Source organism: Camelus ferus, chromosome 3 (genome assembly GCF_009834535.1).
Source record: "Camelus ferus isolate YT-003-E chromosome 3, BCGSAC_Cfer_1.0, whole genome shotgun sequence".
NCBI lineage: Eukaryota > Metazoa > Chordata > Mammalia > Artiodactyla > Camelidae > Camelus > Camelus ferus.
The window spans coordinates 59,021,175-59,042,628 of record NC_045698.1 but is presented as its reverse complement, the minus strand read 5'-3'; the positions used below and the strand labels follow the sequence as shown (position 1 = coordinate 59,042,628).

Sequence of the window (21,454 nt, the reverse complement as noted above, 5' to 3'; positions counted from 1 at the left end):
ATGTTAATAACTTCTTGCCATTATTTGCAGTGAAAGTAAGTAACCAATGCAAAAAACTCAGAAACAGATGGTGGGTTCAATTCCTTTTGGTACATAAATTGTGCCCTAGTAAAAGATAGCTATAGAACTCTGCAAATTCTCATATAATTCAAACACTGCTTTCTTTGTCTTTTTGTATAAGTAGTAAATTACCAAATAAACACCAGTGATATGGGCGTTAACATTAGCATCCTTATACCTCAATCAAAACTGGACAGCTCAAAAAGATTTATAAATTCTGCCTTCAATTTGTGTCTTAGACATAGTTTCTTATTTTTACATAGACACCTGAAATCTGTTATCCATAAGAAAAGCATGAACTTATCCATGGAACTGGTGACCACAGCCTAAGGAACTAGCATGTCAAAATGACTAAGTATATTAATAACAATAATAATAACTGCACTTGCCATACATAGTGCTTAATGTGTCAGGAATGGCTTTAAGCCCTTAAATATTAACTCATTTATTCCTTGCAAAACCCTATAAGGTAATTATTATTCCCAATTTACAGAGGAACAATGAGGTAAAATCATTTTTAACGTTACATCGTTAGGAACTGCCAGAATTTGAACTTAGGAACTCTGGCTCTGAAGAACCATTTATCCCCACCTGAGTTCATTCAATTAATTAGTTATTCAGTCTTTAATCAAATATTTATCAAATATGCACTATGTTCTTGGGCTTCAGGGCATATATAAATGAGTTAAACTAGATATAGCACCTTCTCTTATAAAATGTAAGGTCTAGCAGTAAACACAAACATTAATAAAATAATTAAACAAATGTAAAATTGCAATATGACAGGCAAACAAAGGAGGGGTGTATGATGTTATGAGAGTCAGTCAGGGAGACTGGGGGAAGTTTTGCTGAAGAACTGACATATACACTAGATATGAAGGATAGGCAGACTTGAGCTAGACAGAGGAAAAGGAAGAGATTTCAAGGCAAAGGAAACACCACATACAAATTCTCTGTTGTGAGTGGGAACAGGAACAGTACTAGTAATTGAGGGAAGGCCAGTGAGGGGCAATCAAAGAGAGTAAGAGGGAGAAGAGTTCAAGACAACACTCAAAAAATTGGTAGACCCAGATCAGACAGGAGTTTGGTAGGCCATGTAGGGCTATATCTTTGCCTTATGATCTTTTCTGAGTACTAAAGGATTTTAAATGGGGGCAGGGGTGGTGGTGGAATTACTTGAATAGATATGTGCTCTAAAAGGATCACTCTAACTGTAACAATGACAATGGGATGGAAGAGGACCAACGGGTATGACTAAATGAGTAAGAAGATTGTTGTAGTGGTCCAGGGTGAGAGATGAAGGTAGTCTGGACTGGATTGATGGTGGTGATAAAGAGAAATGGATAGAGTCAAGCTATCATAGGCAGAAAAATCAATAGGACTCTCTTGTAAAATTATCTAAGTCAACTTGGTCACGCACAACTATTCTGTTCTTTTTGACAGATAAAAGTAGCCACCAATTTTTGAGATAAATGAAGGTGGTAGTTACTCTGACATAGCTTTGTTGCTAGGTTATAATGCAAGCAAGTCTTAGACCAAATTCTGCCATACAGACATTTAAAAAAATAAATAGCTATTAGCAAGGAGGCTTAATATACAACTGTTCATAGAATCTCTTCTGCAAGTTCAGCTAAGTTCCAGCTGTCTATGCTTTTATGTACTATGATGTATTAGTTATCCATGGCTGCATAACAAATTACCCCAAAATTTAGTGACTTAAAATAACAATAAATATTTATTATCTCATAGTTTCTGTAGATCAGGGATAAATCCAGTTGGCTAGGGAGATTTGGGTCAGAATTTCTCATGAGTCAAGACGTTGGCTGAGGCTGTTGTTACCTGAAGGTTTGACTATGCCTAGAAGATCTGCTTCCAAGATGGCTCATCCACAGAGCAGGCAAGTTAGTGTTGACTATTGGCAGGAGACCTGAGTTCCTCCCCATCAGGACCTCTCCATAACAGCTTCACAACAGGGTGGCTGTCTTCCTCCAGAATAGATAATCCAAGAGAGAAAAAGGCAGAGTCTGCAACAGCCTTTAAGATTTAGCCTTGGAAAGCATTATCCTCATTGCTAGAATATCTTATTTACACAGGTCATCTCTATACAGTGTAGGGGGGAGAAGAACTACACAAAGGGATGAATACTAAGAATCGCTGGTATTAAGGGCATTAAGGATCAGTTTAGAGACTGGCTACCACATATGACTGCAACATGGGTAGATGCAGTGATATTTAGAGGCAGGGTTCAGGAAACCAGAATCTACTGGACATTCTACTGGATACAGGACATTTTAGGGATCAAATCTTGGGCCCTTTCCTTAGGATAGAGATTGTGGTGCTTGCTAGATTTTTATACCCTCTTCAGCAAAAGTGGAATGTCTAAAATATATTAGCCAATCCACATACCTTGAACAACACTAATTTCACCGAGAACTGATTGCGAATATTCATTATGCTAATTAGCAAAATTCTGGTGTTGGTTGGTCCAAGATAACGATGACTAAAGCACTAGTCACAGCTTCCTCTGGAGTGTGGTCTTTTGGCTAACTGCCAGCTGATCATACTTGGGAGTGTTAGTTCCTTATTATGGCAAACAACAGCACTTATGATGTAGCCTGAATTAACACATGTATATATACACACACATATTATATTATCTGTGCTCATTTAATGTAAATGACAGACATCATAATACCATCCATGATTTAGATGGTGCAGCCCATGAAAAAAGGAACTAAATTGGCCAGTGAGAATCATTGAATGGGGCTGATCATACTCGATAGAGTAACTTCCAGTGGAAATTGTTGAATGGGCATTAGCAAAGCATTTCTGGGATTGAGGTATGTTGCAGAAAGCACCTATATTGATTTTTATTTTTGAAGACAAAGTATTTAAGATTATATTATTGGCTTATTTTGATTACATTTGTTAATAATTTCAAAGCACCAGAGACGTGTGCCTGGCACATATTAAAGCTGTCAGTAAATGTGATGATGATGATGGTGGTGGTGATCATCTCAGTGTCAGATAAATGCCTCTTCATGATTATCAGGTGTACTGGACACTGAGGTAGATCCCACTAACACCAGATTCTGCTTCAGGACTGAAGGACTTCTTGTCCAGCTGCTGGGAATGCTGTGGCTCACAGCTCTCAAGATGTCAGCTCCATCCAGAAATTGCCTTATCCAAGGTCACACCCACTTCTTAAGGGCAATTTTTATCCAATGACTGGTCACTGATGGGTATACAGAGGCCCAGCACCCTTGCCTCAACCTGGAACACTTCTTAAAAGCCACCCTGGCTTCAGAGCCACCCACAGTATTGGTTTAGTGTCAGTTTCAGAAGAAGCCCAACTTCTCCCTTTACCCAATCCTGCATTTCACCACAAGTGTTAATTTCAAGAAAACCCCCTAATAAATCTTCCTGTATGCAAATCTCTGTTTCAGGGTATGCGTCAGGCTAGAAACATCAGTGGTTATTTAGTGAATTAAAAGACTGCATAAACAAATGTATCCTTTTTTATTGGTTGGTACTGATTAGCACAGGGTGTTAAGTTTGAGATATAGGTATAGACAATTAAAAATATTGTTCACTTAGATTAGAAATTTGAGATCTTAAGTTGGTAGTAGACACTGCTAGATTAAGTTATTAGTTGAAGTGCTAATTGTGTTAAAATATTTTCGTATTGGAAAAGCTGTGTATATATATACATGTAACTATCATCTGATATATGGAAAACACAAAAGGCCATGAAAACCTTTAACACAGGAAAAATTAGCATATAGATTCTATTTGTCAGGATAGGCTAGGGGAGGCTGTGGTAATGAACTATACCGAAATCTCAGAGACTTATCACATAAAAGTTTTTTACTCAGGAAAATCTGCTAGGAGTCTAGTTTCTCCAGGGCAGCCCTTCATGTAGTGGCTGAACGTTGAGACACTTCCTTTCTCTGGTATCTCCAACTAAATGATGCCTCAGGGTTCTCAGTGCCAGGAAAGACAGCATGGTGAATCATGCACTGACTCTTAAATGCTTTGGCCTGGAAGTGACGTCTCATCTCTGGTCACTGTTTATTGGTAGAACTAGTCACACAGCCCTGACTAACTTGCAGAACTAAGAAATGTAACTTTTTACATATCCAGAAAAAAGAAGAGAATTGAAAATACTGAACATTGGTAATGTCAGTCACAAAAGCAGACTTATACTGTCTGAGAGACACTACTACTTTGGTATTCATAAGGATCATCTTATTATAGATATTTACTCTTAGGACAAACTCTCTGTATAGCCCTTATCCTAGGATAGAAATTAATTTTAAGCTTTTGTGTTTATTTTACAATTTGATTGGAAGTAAATTTAGTTAAGTATAAACAGAATCAACAGCTAAAGTAGAACCTGGCAAGGTGCAGTCTCTTTACTCATAAGATAAATAGTGAAAAATGGATCACTTTTGAGTGAGCTATGAAAATTTATGTAAAAATCTTTTTCCAGAGGCTTCCTTGAAGATGTGATTGTAAAATTTAAAAACAAGAATAAAGTATAAATTAAAGTGAGACTTGCCTGAATTTACTTTCACATTTGACCACTTATTCCTTCAAAGAAAAAGAGTAAAATAACTGTCAAGTAAGTAAACCTCACACCCTTATTTCTATGGCACTCTTCAATAAAGTATTTCATATGAAAAACATTCCATATTGATTATAAAACAGTTTAAAGCTAAATGTTAAAAAGTCAATGTAAATAAAAAGTGAATAATGATACAAATTTTCTTGCTTTCCAGAACCTTGAAGATAAACGTAATTTTTTTTTTTTTGGTGTATAGTTCTATAAAATTCTATCACCTGTCATAAATTAATAGTGATCACTACAATTAGGATATGGAATTATTCTACCATCCCAAAGTAACTTACTCTTGCTGTACCCTTACAGTCACACCCTCCCCAACCCTAACCCCTGGCACCACTTGTTTTCTATCACTATAATTTTGCCATTTTGATAATGTTATATAAATGGAATCATACCATATATAAACATTTTGAGATTAGTTTTTCATTCAACGCAGTGGTCTCAAGATCCATGTAAATTGTTGCACGTATCAAGTTTGTTCTTTTTCATTGCTGAGTAGTATCCCATGATAATAAGGATGTCCCACGATTTATTCATTCACTCATTGGAGGGTACTGGTTGTTTCCAGTTTTTGGCTATCACAAATAAAGCTGATTTGAATATTTATGTGCAGATTTTTGTATGAATGTTAAATTTTCATTTCTGAAAATATCCAATAGTTGCATTACTGGGTTTTATGATAAGTATCTATTTAACTTTATAAAAAAAACTATCAAACTATTTCCTAGAGTGGCTGTACCATATTTTACACTCCCTTCAGCAAAGTACAAGAGATACAGTTGCTCCACATCCTGTCAGCAGTTGGTATCATCAGTATTTTTTATTTTAGCCATTCTAATGTAGTGCTATCTCATTGTGGTGTTAATTTGTATTTTCCTAATGGCCAATGATATTGAACTATAAAGATGTCTTGCATAGAGTTTTGCATTTTTACAAATAGTTTTTCAAACATCTAAATTAATTCTATCAAGAATAGTGTGATGTATTTCAAGTGATAAAAGACTGATATCAAATAAATCTGGAAAAGACAGCCAAATGTAATGACACCAATGCAGAATCAAAACAATTTACAAGTCAAAAGGAACCTGGAGGTAATGTAGTCAGACCTCTCCATTTTACAGAGAACTTCATCCCAGAAAGCTGGAATCATACCAAAAACCACACTTCTGCTGCTTGAATCTCTTCTATAATGTCCAATCAAGGAAGTGACAATTTTTGCTTGAATCCTTCAAGTGACTGGAAATTCACTCATTTTTTTTTTGCCCCATTCTGTTAGGAAGTGTTTCCTGACACTGGGCTGAAATGGCCAATAAACAAGTAAACAGTCTGTGTTTTGACGTTGACCTGAAATGGCTTGCTGTAGCTCCTGCCACTGGATTGAGCTTCACCCTCTGAGACTTCCCTGAGGAATTATGGACCCTTTTCCATATGACAGTACTTCAGACACTTGAAGACAGCCGTCATCCTCTCACATGTATACTTCAGGCTAAACATTCACATTTTCCTCCAATCATTCCTTAGATGAGCTTATTTACCATCCTTCTTGCATGTATGTAAATGGGTCCTAGATTTTTTACGGTGAAAAACGCTGAACAAAGTATTTCTAGTTACGTAGTCAGACTATATACATTTTGCAATTATACATATTCACTGCAGGAAAATGAGATTTCCTTGCTTTTCACTTAGTGTACTTCCTTACATCATTAAAAAAAATTTGTTAAGTGTATTTAAAAACTTTTAGGCTGAAAACTTTTAAAATTGTGTTTCTTTTTTGGATGTGTTACATGCATATGGCACAAAATTCAAAATGTCTAAGAAGGTTTACAATGAAACGTCATGATCCGTAGCCTTCTAGTTGAATATAATACAATGTAATATAATATTGCAGACTCCCTCTTTTTTAAGATGCATAATTCTGATTATGACATTCAATAATATGGCTGTACATATCTTTTTTTAATTGAAGTATAGTTGATTTACAATGTTGTGTTAGTCTCCGGTGTACAGCATGGTGATTCAGTTATACACACAAATACATACATATATATTCTTCTTCACATTGTTTTTTATTATAGGTTACTACAAGATACTGAATATAGTTCCCTGTGCTATACAGTATGAACTTGTTGTTTAACTATTATATATCTAGTAGTCAGTATCTGAAAATCCCAAACTCCCAATCTGTCCCTCCCTCCCCTTTCCTCCCTGGTAACCATAAGTTTGTTTTCCATGTATATAAGTCTGTTTCTGTTTTGTTAATAGTTCATTTGCATCATTGTTTTAGATTCTACATATGAGTGATATCATATGGTATTTGTCTTTTTCTTTCTCGCTTACTTCACTTAGTATGATAATCTCTAGGTCCATCCATGTTGCTGCAAATGGCATTATTTCATTGTTTTTTATGGCTGAGTAGTATTCCATTGTATATAAAGATACTACATTTTCTTTATTCATCCGTTGATGAACATTTAAGTTGCTTTCATGTCTTGGCTATTGAAAATAGTTCTGCTATGAACATTGGGGTGCATGTATCTTTTTGAATTAGTTTTCTCCAGATATATGCCCAGGAGTGGGACTGCTGGATCACATGGTAACTTCATCTTTAGTTTTTAAAGGAATCTCCATACTGTTTTCCATAGTGGCTGCACCAAATTACATTCCAACCAACAGTGCAGGAGGGTTCCCTTTTCTCCATACCCTCTCTAGTATGTATATATCTTTTTAATCATTTATCTTAATTTTTTATTACTATTACTAAAAATGCTGTTATGGACTTCCTTATGTATACTTTACATATTTTAGATCATTTCTTAAAGTAGATGCCTAGAAGAAAATAGCTGCATTGCATAGTAAGACTTATCTATAATAATTTTCCACATGGTTACCATTTCATAAATGAAGTATTTATAGATATACACAAGCAGTATATAAGTGTCCATCTCACCACACTTTTGCAACTGTGGAATACTATTATATATTGATTTTTTTTTTCAAATTTGTTGTCTTGATTTGCTTACCATTGAGAATGAATTTTTTAATATGTTTTTATATCTCTACTGGCTATTTGTGTTGCCTCCTTTGGACGTTTAAGTCCTTGTTAATTTTTAAAAAATCAATTTGTATGAGTTAGAAAAAGAGTATCAGTCCACTGTCATATTCCTGGCAAACATTATTCTTTCTAGCTTTTAAACTCTTAAAGATGTTATATGTATGCTAATGCCAGTCTATTCCAAACAATTAAGTGTAGTTAATTTTTTTTTAATTTTGCTAAATATAAGACCTTACAATGAATATTTATATTGCAATATATTTTATCTTTTTACAAGTCTACTTCACTCACCAGATTTTAAACTCCTGCAGTCCAAGTACAATACCTTAATCATCTTTCTAAAACCTAACATAGACATTTACAGAGAATAGATAATCTCTAAATTTGATATCTAAATGAGTGAATAAATTTAAAAATTCTATTTTGTTGGACCCTGCTTGCATGGTTACATATTCCCAAAATTTCTGAATTCTAATTATTACTACCTAGAATTTAGCCCAGAGTAAACATCAAACTGTTCTAAGGTTTGCAAAACCTCCTACTGTTTCTAACTTTGAATTAGGTAAAAATTTGATAAATATGGGTTCCATATCTTTTCTCAAGTCAGTGAACTACAGTGTTGACCCACATAGGGACTGTGTGGTTCTACATTGAAAACCTTCACAGTGGCTGACTGCCATCCAGGATCAGTACTCTTTGGGTATTAAGTCCCTCCCTGAAGGTACGATCATCTAGCCTTTTTCCTCCCAAACTTACTGGTTAAGTATATGATGAAAAATGTCAGTAATGTCTGTTAGGCACAGATAAATATTGTCTACTTCATTTTATTGGTGCACTGGTCTAGTAATCCTGTCAGGAAGAAAATAAAATTAGGCAAATACATTCTGGTTGGTAAATCCATACTGTATTTGACTGATTACTGTTTTCTCTTAAAGATGATCCCAGAGCATCCTTTTACTAATTCCTTTTAGATTCTTGCCTAAGATCAAAGTAGTCCTGGTGGGGGGTTAGAAGTGTTAGGGACTCTCAGTTGAATGAATAAAGTCCTAGTCAAGTAAAGAGTGAAAGGAGGGTTTCCAAATGATATGGATTTCCATTCTATATCACCAGAACCCCTTTAGTTGTCCATGATCTTTTCTGTATTTCTGAGGGCTTGAGACTGCCAAGGAATATTGAAAAAATACGTTTTCCTATGAGTAGTTTGGATAGGATTGAGTGAAGTGAAGACAATCTTAAAAGCTAAGATGACACAGACAGTGGTTACTCCTGGTACAGATCAAGGGAGTGGGGAGTGGAAAGCATTTGTCAAACCGACGCTCTTTCTGATGACATGAAATACTCTTTGGGGGAACTCTGAGTATTAAATCGGCTACCACATGGCCTTCTGGTTCTGGCAAAGCATGGTAACCCTGTTAGGTCTCTTTCGATCTCTTGACAACCTCTGTCAAAGCTGAGACTAGGGGTCTGTATTTTGCTAACTCCACCCTGTTTCACATATTCCCTCCAAGGAATCCCTCAGACCTTCTTCACCCACCACCATCCATTTCATTATCCTCCAGTCCCTCCAACCCTGGAGAACCTCACCTACCAGAGATATTACTAGATTCTCTTTAACTCTGTGTATTCCCTTCATAGGGTTACAGTAACAGATTACCACAAATTGGTGGCTTAAACTACAGAAATGTGTTCTCTCATAATTCAGGAGTCTGAGATCAGGGAGTTGGCAGGGCCGCACTTCTGGAGGACCTAGGGGAGGGTCTGAGTTTTGCCTCTTCCAGCTTCTGGCACCTGTGAGCATTCCTTCACTTGAGGCTGTGTTACTTCAACCTTAGCCTCATTGCCTCCTCTTCTCTGTGTCTTCTTCTCTTCAGTTTGTCACATAAAGATTGTTGTCACTGGATTTACAGCAGGTGATCCAGAGTGACTGATCTCATCTCAAGATCCTTAATTACATCTGCAAAGACCCTTTTTCCAAATAAGGTTCCAGGGATTGGAACATGGACATATCTTTTTGGGTGCCACCATTCAAGCCACAACATCTTGCTTAAGGATACAATTTTTTTTCCTTCCTTTTTTTCAAGCTTTACCTCTTGAAGCTCTGAAGAAAACTGTTCTTTGTCACCTTAGCTTTTAAGATTGTATCTTCACTTTAAGCACTTCTTTGGAAAATTCAATCTGTTCCTTTGTTTCAGTTGCTTTTTTTTTGTTTTTGGAATTCCCCCTTCCCTGGGCAAGTGAATACTACATCAATGGGAGGGAACATCCCAAATAATTTCCCAGGTTTTAATTTCTGCTTTTCACCCCGAAGGCAGACATTTGCCCATGTTTAGTGTTCTAGCACCTATTCTGGTTTCTGTAATTCCTCAAAGATGGGGACAGCTGTTCTCAGGTCTCATTTGCACCCTTCCTATCTTCCCTCAAGAACCTGCAATATAAGCCACTCATATCAGATGATAAATTCTAAACTGGAACTGTTACCTAACTGTTACTTTCTTAGAGTTCCTTCTATTTGGAAAGAGTATTGTTTCCTGTCACTATTTATACTAGTCTTTTGAGTAATATTATTACGTTGCTATTTATTGAGTCATTACTATGAGCCTGGTTCAGTCTCATTACTCAGAACAATCCTATAAAAGATACAGTTATCTCCATTTTACAGATGGGGAAAGAGAGACCCAGGGAAATGTAACTGAAAAGTGCTGAAACAGAGAATTAAACCCAAGCTTGCCTGACGCCACAGACATACATAGTTCTTCCTACTATGTCAACCTGCTTCTCAAGTTTCCTTCGCAGAGAATGAAGCAAAATAATATGTAAGGAATCTGTTTTCTCTGTCAACTCTAACCTTACACCAGAAACTGTAAATGGGCTTTTCCCTTCCTTGATCATCTTCTGGCTCTGAACAGAATTTTTAAAAGCTCGTTCTCTGTCCTCTCTTAGCATTTTTTGCAAGTCACACCTCATTTGGGAGCTTCAGGTTTCTAGACACTATGCTTTAGGGCCCATGTTACCTTCTTATAATTATCCTTGGTATGTGGTTGTTTTCTCCCAAGGTTTCTGTCACTTCCAATTAGCCAAGCAATTCCTCCTTGTTGGTCAGAATTAGGTTCCCCAGTTGCTCTGCTGGGACATCAAATCATGAGAAAGACAAATCAAAAACTTGTCAGATGTTTTGCTTTTAGCCCAATGAAACTTTTAAAAGGTATCCAGCTATTTGAATTTTCTTTTTTGATTGTTGCATTGCTACAGGTATTGACCAATATTATACTGCAGGGCACTGTGGTATCAATAATGAATTCTTTTACGAATAATTGCATGTGACAGTACATGTTTGGAGCCAGTTTTAAACCTCTCAAATAAAACACTCTAAAGCAGTTCCAGGCTTCCCCTTGTCTATGTGTACACCTAGTCATTCTAAAACATCCTGTTTCTCATCTCCCCCTCAAGTTCATCACATAGAGAAATATTTTTTATCTCTAATAAACTAATTCACTTGTGTATCTCATTTTGAGTGTAATCCCAAACCAGAAAGTGAGAGATAAGGTGTGGAGTATGACCTCCCTGAAGTAAAACATGTCAGGAAGTCTATGAAGTAAGGTCATAAAACAGCGAGCTATGAATTTTGACGAGAAAAAAAAAAACCTGTACCTTAATTTTTGCTAACCTCTAAGTGAAATTTGGCATTTCTTTCAATTGTGAAAACAGGCAATAAACCAGTATTATTAGAAGTACCAGTGACTCTCACCAATAAAAATCGATATTTTCCCATCAAATTACTATAGTTGTAGAAATCTCAAGAGACAGTTACTGTTCACTATTTAAAAGTTATAGATATTATTAGGCCCTCTACTAGATTTTGGTTTTCAATGCATTAATAAAGAAGCACATGTAAAGCACACGTCTGTTGAATAGCCTGAATTACTGTATTTTAGTGTAGTTGGTTTCATTCATGTTCCTGTGCATATTTTATGCATTAAAAACATGATTCTATAAAGGGTTTTATAGGCTTCACCAGACTGCCAAAGGGATCCACAGCACACAAAAAAAGATTATCTATTATGGATTCTGCATTGTGGTTAAGAGCATGTAGTCTTCTGTCACATTGCTTGGATTCAGATTCTGCTCTGTCACGGTATGACTTTGGCTAAGATATACATATGTTTGTGCCTCAGATTCTTCATGTGTAAAATAGAGAGAATAATACCTACCTAAAAATCTTGCTATTATGATGAAGTAATACCCATAAGGGCTTACCACAATGCCAGGCATGTATTGAGAGTAAATTATTTATCTCCACATCCATCCAGAAGATAAGGGTTTAATTCAAATCCTATTTACATTCTCTAAATACAAATTTTTATTTATTACCATGTTGTACTGGCTAAAATTTAAAATTATATTTAAAAATACTGGCTAGTTTCAAACGGGTATTTGTAAAATATATGTGTGATATAAGGAAAAATGATACAATAGAGATCCATATGCCCTCCATCCCGGTTAAAGAAGAAAATGTTACTTTAAAAAAGATGAACATATAATTTATTATCCAAACTAGGATACTTTGAGTGAAAGTCATCTTGGAAGTGGATCCTCTAGCACTAGTTAAACCATTAAGTGATCGTTGCCCTAGCTGACAGCTTGACTGCTACTTCACAAGAGACTCTAAATGAGACCCACTTAGCGAAACTATTCCTGGATTTCTGACCCTCAGCCACTGCATGAGAGAGAACTGTTTGCTGCTTTAAATACTACGTTTGGAGGTAGTTTGTTATAAGGCAATACAAAACTAATAAAGATTTTATTACCTGGAAGTGGGGTGCTGCCATAATAAAGACCTCAAATGTAAGTGTGGCTTTGAAGTGCAGTGGGCAGAAGGTGGAAGGACTTGCAGGAGAGTGTTAGTGAAAGTTTGAAGATCCTTGAAGAAATTGTTCATACGTGTATGGTAACTTTGAGGAGGCTGCAGATGAGGTCTTAATAGATTAAAAATGTCTTACTGGAAATAGGAGTAAAGTGGTAGTAAGTTTAGCAAATTTGTCACCTGTAGTTATGTGCAAAGTAGAAAATACGCCTAATGAACTGGCTGACCTAGTCAAGGCAGTTTCCAGCCAGAATATTACAGATGTTACCTGATTTCTTCTTGTTGTTTATAGTAAAATGTGAGAGGAGAGAGATAAGTTAAAGGAAGAACTGTTAAAGAAAAAGGAGCCAGAACTTTTGGGATTTGAAGATCCCCAATCTCTCTAGGTGACAGATGATGCTAAAATTAGGAAATGGCTCAGGAAAAGAACAAATCCAAGGCACAAACAGGAAAGTATGAAGTTGAGTTTGTAGTTGTAAAACCCTTTAAGACCTCAGAAAGATCTAGCATGGTGCCTTACAGTATTTTCATTCAGACATGCAGGGTGTGCCTGACAATACCTCTCAAATTACAGGGCTTCTAAGAATTTTAAGGGTGTGGTGCACCAAAAGCCCAAGGCAGAGAAAGGTTTATATGGAAGAGATTTACGTTGCTTTGTTTAATGGTATAACGCAAATAAAATTCACATGAGAACCACACGTTTATAAAAGAATTATATTAGCAGGATATAATTTTTTAAAAGAAAATCTTTAATTTTTATATTAGTGGGCTGTTTGCCAGGCTGGACTGAAAGGGACAGAGCACCCAATGAGAAGAGGCTTTTGGACATCCCAACTTTTCCAGGCAGAGACAAGTACACAGCTGTAAATATGGAAAAAGAAGGATGACACAGTGAGAGGATCCAAGAGACCAGGAAGTAGAGTTACGAGCCATGGAGATTTACTCTCAGGACTTCAGTCTTAATCAAGAAACTGCCAACCTATTCTCAGGAGGATTTCAGAATTCCTGTGAACCGCGTATCTCATTTCCCCCCTTTTAAACACATCTATTGTGGTTATCCCATTTTATATTAAGTGCGTGGAGGCTGATACTGTGTGTCTTTAGTATACAGGTCTTCCAATCAAGAGGAACTCCATTTAAAGAGCTGTGCTTAAGGAAGTACACCTGAAAAGCCTCATCCACACCTACAACTGACTTGGCTTTCTAGACTCTGAGTTAATGCTTTAATGGGATGAAAGTTTAGGGAAGTTTCGGTGGATGATGAGTGTGTTTGGCATACTGGAATGATGTGACTCTTTGGAGGTCAAATTGTGTTAGCCAGCTTCCTGGTATTCATGCTTTTGCATAATTCCCTCCCACACCATATCAAGGATCATCTGTGGGACCAATAGAATACAGAAGTAATGGTACATCACTTTGAGTGATTTTGGCTTGTCTCTCTTTGGGGAAGGCCAGGAACTATGTTGTGAGGACACTTAGGCAGCCCTGTGAATGAGCCATCATGGAAGTGAATCCTCTATGACCAGTCAAATCTTCAGTCCAGCCAACAGCTTGACTGAAAACTCATGAGACCCTGGGCCATGAGACCCAGCTAAACCACTGCTGGATTCCTGACCCTCAAAAAATATTTTTAGTTTCCAGCTGTTAAGACTTGGGGTAATTTGTTATACAGCAGTAGACAACTAATACAAGTTTACACATTGCTCCATGTCTTTTACATGTCTCCTTTAATCTACATTTTTTTATCCTTGCTATCCTGAAACATATTTGTTGAAGTTAATTTGTCCCATGATTTCCAGAGATTAGGTTTTTCTGATTGCATAGCCACTGTGTTTAACACATTCTCTACATTTCTTAGTATCAGGTTCAAATTTTTGACAAAAGTTTTTAATAGGTGACATGTATTTTTTCCTTTAAGAGGCATATAATGTTTCCTTATTTGTCATATTAGCAGCTGTTGATGTGCAATAAGTCAATTATTCACTAATAATCTCAAAATGATAATTTTCTAATTTTATCATTCCTCCCTCATTTATTAATGTATGTATATAGAAAAACTTCCCCTCATTTATTATTTGGTTACTTGTGGTACAATTCATGTAAGAAAGGCAGGATCAATACTCAATTAATTACCTTTTTAAAAAACTGGTTTTCAAAATAATGAATGATTGCATAACATCCTCCAATGCTGACCAATTAGATGCTTTTTGTAAGTTTTATTATCATTACGAACTCATGAATTAAGGGACATTTGATAATTTCACATGTTCCAATCCATTGCATTTGATATGTTCCATCCTGTGCTCAAAGGATTTCAATGAACCTGTGTGTCCTTATTAATACTCAAACCGTCCCATCTTTGGCCAGAGGGATACTTTTCAGTTGTGTCCTGAGTCAATTTGACATGATCCTAGTATTCTATGGTAGCTTCCTTGCTAAACTGCACAACCAAACGTTCCAGGCTCATCTTGTACATTTCTTGCACCTAGCTGAAATTAACTACTGCTCCAAGGGCTTATGGTATCTTTGGAACAGAGTTGTTTTTTAAAAAATGTATTTTAATGTAGTCTTCTTCTTTATAGGTTTTTCATTTCCCTACCATTAGAGCATAAAGATATCTTGCTATCTTTTCTTCTGAAGGTTTAGTAGATTTTCCTTTCACATTTAAATCTTTAATTCACCTGGAACTGATTTTTCTGTATGGTGTTAAGCAAGGAGGTCCAATTTCATTTTCTTCCATATGGATATCCAGTATCATTTATTGAAATGCTCTTGCTTTTCCCTTTGGCCTGAAATGCTGCCTCCGTCTTAAATCAATATTCCTTATAAGAGTGCATCTATTTCTATACCTGTATTTCAGTACAGACATACTTTGTTTTATTGCACTTAACTTCATTGTGCTTCACAGATACTGTGTTTTTTAAAAATTGAAGGTCTGTGGCAACACTGCATTGAATGAGTCTCTCTGCACCATTTTTCCAAGAGCATTTGCTCCCTTCATATCTCTGTGTCAAACCTGGTAATTCTCAAAATATCTCAAACCCTCCACCAGCAAAAAGATTATAACTCACTAAAGGCTCAGATGAAGCATATTTTAGCAATACAGTATTTTTAAATTAAGGTATATACTTTTTAAAAAAGGATATAATGCTATTTCATACATAATAGAATATAGTTCAATGTAAAAATGACTTTTATATACACTGAGAAACAAAAAAATTCATGTGACTCATTCCATTGTGGTATTTGCTTTACTGCAGTGGTCTGGAACCAAACCAGCAGTATCTCCAAGGTATGCCTGTAGTCCTTCTTCTGACAGTTAGAAAAGGCGGATAAAATAGAAAACAAACATCTGAAAGCATCAGAGAGCTGATGAGGCAGTGGAAAATCCAGATGGAAAAAAAGCCAGAATTGTTGAACCCAGTATGTATGATAGCTTTTTTCTGGGGTATCAGCTGATTCTTGAGAAGATGACTGACAAGCTGAACAAAGCATATGACTAACTCCGTGAGTTAAAATGACAAAAACTGGAGTTCAGGGCCTACCTTGGTTGACTCTACAGACTTTAAGTTGAGATCTCAAAGGTCTATACCCTAGGAAAAAGTTCCAACTAGAAGCAGACCTGCTCAGATTCCAATCATCTCAATCACTGACTAGATTAAGGTGATTTTGGATTAGTAGGGCCCAAAACTCCTGCTAGGAGACATAAATCCTTTCTGCAGAAAATATCATCATTTTAGACCTCTAATTATAATTTCATATACCAGTTCTGGCATTCATCAAAAATAACATAAATTAACAAATTTTTATAAATAAAAATTATATAAGTAATATAAAATAAAAAAAGCCCATAAAAGTAAATAAGACAATATGATAAAAAATAAACACAACAAAGAAACAAAGAAGCATCAGGCAACAGCAGACCCACAGTTACTATACACAAGTTTTTAAATTATTATGCTTAATATGTTTGAGGAAATAAAAGATCAGATTGAGATAGATAACTGGATAGCTAACTGGAAACTATAAAACAGAACCCAACAGAAATGCCTGAACTGATAACAACCAAAAAGATAATAACTGAAATAAGTGCTTTAACATATAAGTTTAACAGGAAATTAGAAACTATTAAAAATAAAAGAATTAATTGAAAGGTAAGAAGTATTCAGAATGAACCACAGAGACAAATAAATGGAAATAAGGGATAAAGTGCAATGATCTACTATACATTTAAGTGGAATACCAGGAGAGCAGAGGGGAGAGAGCAGAGCAGAAACAGTAACTGATAAGAGCTGAGAAAAAACAGAATGAAGACATCAGGTCCTGGATTCAAGATGCATTACAAACCTCAAAATTGAAAACAAACAAATTAAAAAAAAAAAAAAAGAAAAGAAAAGAAAAAAGAAAAAAATGTAGTCACATCATAATAAAACTGCTTCGATTTTTGGACAAACATCTTAAAAACAGCCAAAGGAAAAAACAGATTCCTTTAAAGGGGCAAAAATAAAACTGACATTATTTTTCAAAAAGAGAATTGGAAGCCAAAAGCAGTGGAATGTATCTTCAAAATGATAAAATAGCTACTAACATTTTGCTACAGCAAAAAAGTTCTTTGAAAGTGAAGGTAAAGTAAATAGTTTCAGGATACAAAAACTGAATTTGTTACAACAGACATCTACAAAAGGAAATACTAAAGCATGTTCTTCAGGAGGAAGAAATAAGATCCCAGATAAAAGCTTAGAAACTCCAAGAGTCATGAAGTACAACAGACAAAGTAAATGTCTGAATAAATATAAATGCACATTAATTACATAAAAAGAATAATGTCTTAAGGAATTTAGGAAATATATATTGAGGAAACACAATGTATATAACATGGAGCAGGGTAGTAAACAAAGTTGATGTATTCTCAGGTTCTTACATTGTCCAGGAAGAAGTATAATATAAATTACTAAAATAATATATAACTGTCAGGCTTATGGGTTGGAAGAAATGAAATAATTAAAAATAATCTCAAAGAAGGCAAAAAAGGAGAAACTCAACACAGGAGAGATGGGACAGATGAATACCAAATAACACGGTAGATTTAAGTCCAGGTAAATTAGTGTATTACACGTAACTCAACTAAACAATCCAATTACAAAAATACTATCAAAGCAGATTTTAAAAATACATTCTTGCATATAACTCTTCAGGTTAAAATGCTTTTCCCACTATAGTTATAATAAAATCTAAACCCTTCCCTGGCTTTCAACGCAACCATAACTCAGCCCTTTCCTACCCCCAAACTTACTCGTCTTGTAGTTACTATGCTTCAACCAGGCAGGCCTTCTTTTGGTTCCTGGAATTTCCCAAGGTAGTTCATGCCTCAGGGTTTTGCGTTATTGTCCCCTCTGCAAGCAATGGTTTCCCCAATTTTTGCAAAACTGGATTCTCCTGTCAAATAGGAGTTTAAATAGCACTCTTTTAGAAGCTTTCTTTAGTCACCTAATCTAAAATACTCACCTATTTTAACTCCCTGCCTAGCACTATTTTATATTTTTCTTGCTTACTTATGGTCTATTATCACTAAAATGTAGGAGGGAACCATGTCTGCTCTATTTACCCCACTTTCCCTAAGTCCAAAACAGTGACTAGGACATGGTAGATACTCAATAAATAGTTTATGAATGAATAAAGCTAATTTAGGTTCTAAACAGGTCCTTTCTTATGGTTTTGTTTATTGGCTTCGTGGTGGTTGTTTAGACTTTCCTGACACCACATTGTATCAAATGATATCAAGATCCTATTTATGTACATTAGTAATACAGTATGTTAGTGCATTGTATAATGTGTGTAAAATTTGCAGTTGTCCAACCAATTAGTCAGATATGTAAGTGCCGTCCTCACTACAACTACAATAACAAGTAAATAAAAGTTCAGAGGAAGGCTATCCAACTATCAAAGGGTTGCAATACACTTCTGAAGAACATGTTCATGTTTTCCCCAAATTAGAAAGATGAGAGTAATAAAGGTGGATGTTACAAAGCACAAGTTTTTTTTTTTTTTTGGAAAAAAAAATCCTTTTATACATTGTTAAGTAAAAAAATTAATCAAAAAATATTGCCCCCTTACAGAAAAGTTGTTTTAGAGGGGTAATTCCAGTAATGATGATTGATGCATTTTGGTTACTTCATTTTTTACTCTTTGTTCTATACTTAGGACTTTTTTCACGTCAAAGCAACCATATAATTATGTCTTTCATCAGAAAGACTAGTCTAATAGCTTTTTAAAATAGCAAGATAATATTCCACTAAGTATACATGATAGAAATTTGACCAATCTCTTAATTGCTAACGATCGTTCCCAATTTTTTACTATTATAAGTATTCCTAAAACTAACATTTTTGTCCATAAATTATTTTAAGGGCAGTTTAACTGGAGTGATTTTATCTACAACATTCATTTAAATGGTATTTCTCAAGGGGATGAGGGTGGGCAATACACACAAAAAAAGATTCCAACTCTCTGGGCATTTATGTCTAATTAGGAAAACAATATACATTATGGGGTGGGGTGGGGTGGATTACAAAGGCACCACGTAAGAAAGTGTAATTATATACTGGAAATTTCTTAGAGAAGCCAATCTGGAAAACATTTTGCAAAGAACGTGGAGCTAGACTTTGAAAAAGTGATAGTTCTTACTGGTTGAAAATGTTCCAAGTAGGTGCAGGTGTAGGAAGAGATAACTTAAGTAGTTGAGAACAGTTCTCACTCAGGACAATTTATAGCAAAGCTCAAATAGTAAGCAACCAAGATTTTTATCAAAGAGTGGATTCCTAATTCCTTTCTCAAAAACTACCGAATTTTTTCTTAATCTCCATCATCCACATCATTTTTCCCCTTTCATAATTTCCCCCTTTCTTTGTACCTCTGTCAAAGACTCTCATCTATTTAAGTAATGAAAATAGGTAAATCCCTCTACTTCAAGGCATGTAACCTTACATAACATTATAATTACTCTGTGGGATAAAAAAAGACTAGGAGATGCTGCCTTAAAACATACTGTATGCATTTTAATATTTAAAAATATTACTGTAATAGAAATAAAAACATTAAAGGATATTAACCAAGGGTTATTTATCAACTTGCCATACGTCAAATAAGGAACATAGAACCCCATGATCTATTAAAAATTAGCAGATAACGAATACTGACTGTGATTTCCTTTTGTGGTTTTACTCTGGCAGGAATGGATTCCACCCTAATAATTTCAGTCTTACTGTCACATAGGAGGATATGCTTTCTGAACCTCAATAAGGCTGTCAGGTTTAGGACAGATGTAAGACCCCCTATGTAGGAAATGAAAGAGTAAGAATTCATAGTACGTGTTGTCACTGACAGACTGATAGCCACTTTCCTTCTTCACCTTTTATTCCTCAAGGATAGCAGCTGCTTTCCAGATACACCAGCAAACGAGACTCCAGTCCTCTCTACCACACTTAACCATTTGCGGATGCCCTGAGGCTTGTCTGTTTACAACCTTGTCCCACACAGCAGAATTGGAACTCTCTGGATTCATGCTCAATAGGATCTGTTTCACGTAATATTTCCCAGCCCCACCCCACGCCCAGCTGTTTCCAATGTTAATACTTATTCTTGTCACTGATCATCACGCCATTCATCCCCCAATAAACAAAATTTAAAGTAAAAACAATTCATACTCCCAGTCTCTATCCCCCTTTCTAATATAAAGCAACTGCCCTGTGCATGCTTCTTTTGGATGGCTCAAAATTCTGACTTCATAGCTTGGATATCATACTTTCAAGGTACTTTAGTAAGGGGGATGAAACTTAACATCTCTAACCACCTCTGTCAACTCAACTTTTCTAAATTCTTCTGAAACTTCCTAGTTTCCCTTCGCAATTCCAGCTTTGCGACAAAACTAGACCCTATGGCAAAAAGAGATCCCACAGATGAAAGTGCAGATACAGCCAGGATTTAAGCAAGGATCCCCAAATTAGGAGATTAATTTTTGGGTTAAAAATACTCTGTATATACATTTCAAGCCTGCCACTAATACTATGTACAGCCAAATAAAAAGATAGAGGTGACAGGTACAGAAAACAACACAAAATTCTGAAGGTACATGGGAGTTCTTTTTTGAAGAAAGAGCCAACAACAACATAAAATTAGGAGGTATACGGGAGTTTGACTTTTTCCCTTCTGATTTTAAACTAAAAGGAAACCGTCCATATTAGAATGTATTAAACAGGCAGAATTCTCTTCCCGGTTTCCCTGCGCTTGGTGGATGTCCTTCTGGCTTCAGCTGGTATCTGTGAATAGCGAAGAAACTTCTCACGATCAGATTCCACTGCCCTGAGGAAGGGTAGAGCTGGAGGACCCGATAAAGCCGGGAACAAGACGACAAAGGGACACGTCTGTGGAGATCCGGAAAGTCTCCAAGAAGGGACAGTCAGAAACACGAGAAAGTAAAAAGAGAAAGAGCGTGACTGAGCCGAGGTAACTACTGTGTTGTCTCAGCCAGAGCGCGGTCTGCGGTTTTCTTCCGCACTAAATCCGCCGGATCTGGGGTTGGCTCCCACTCCATTCACCAACCTGCACCTCCATCACCTTCCAAAGCGAAGGTGCGCTCTCGCCCAAACCATCCAACCTACCTCCGGATCCTCGCAGGCGCGACAGCGGCGCGCCGTCCGCCCACCTACCTGTGCTGCGCCTGCGCCTCCCCGGCGCGCTCTCAAGGTCAGCACCGCCCCCAGCCTCTAACCTAGCACCCACGGAAGTGGCAATAGAGGACGTCCTGCGTAGCCTCACCTCTGCGTGGCGTAGGGTCGCCGGCGTTCAGGAGAGGGGA

At 36.3% G+C, this 21,454-nt stretch overlaps 1 long non-coding RNA gene across 10 annotated transcripts in view; it reads right to left on the bottom strand.

Annotated features, from left to right (window-relative positions):
* Window positions 1-21,415, bottom strand: part of LOC106730043 — a 57,291-nt gene extending 35,876 nt beyond the window's left edge. For 8 of the 10 annotated variants that reach the window (XR_004318197.1, XR_004318198.1, XR_004318195.1 and 5 more), the window contains exons 1-3: window positions 21,306-21,415; window positions 17,894-18,036; window positions 10,751-10,859 (exon numbers count right to left, since the gene is read on the bottom strand). This is a non-coding gene — a long non-coding RNA (uncharacterized LOC106730043). Of the gene's footprint in view, window positions 1-10,750; window positions 10,863-17,893; window positions 18,037-21,257 lie in introns of all 10 variants that reach the window. The other 2 variants (XR_004318201.1, XR_004318213.1) reach the window with 2 other exon arrangements.
* Window positions 21,416-21,454: the final 39 nt, after the last annotated feature.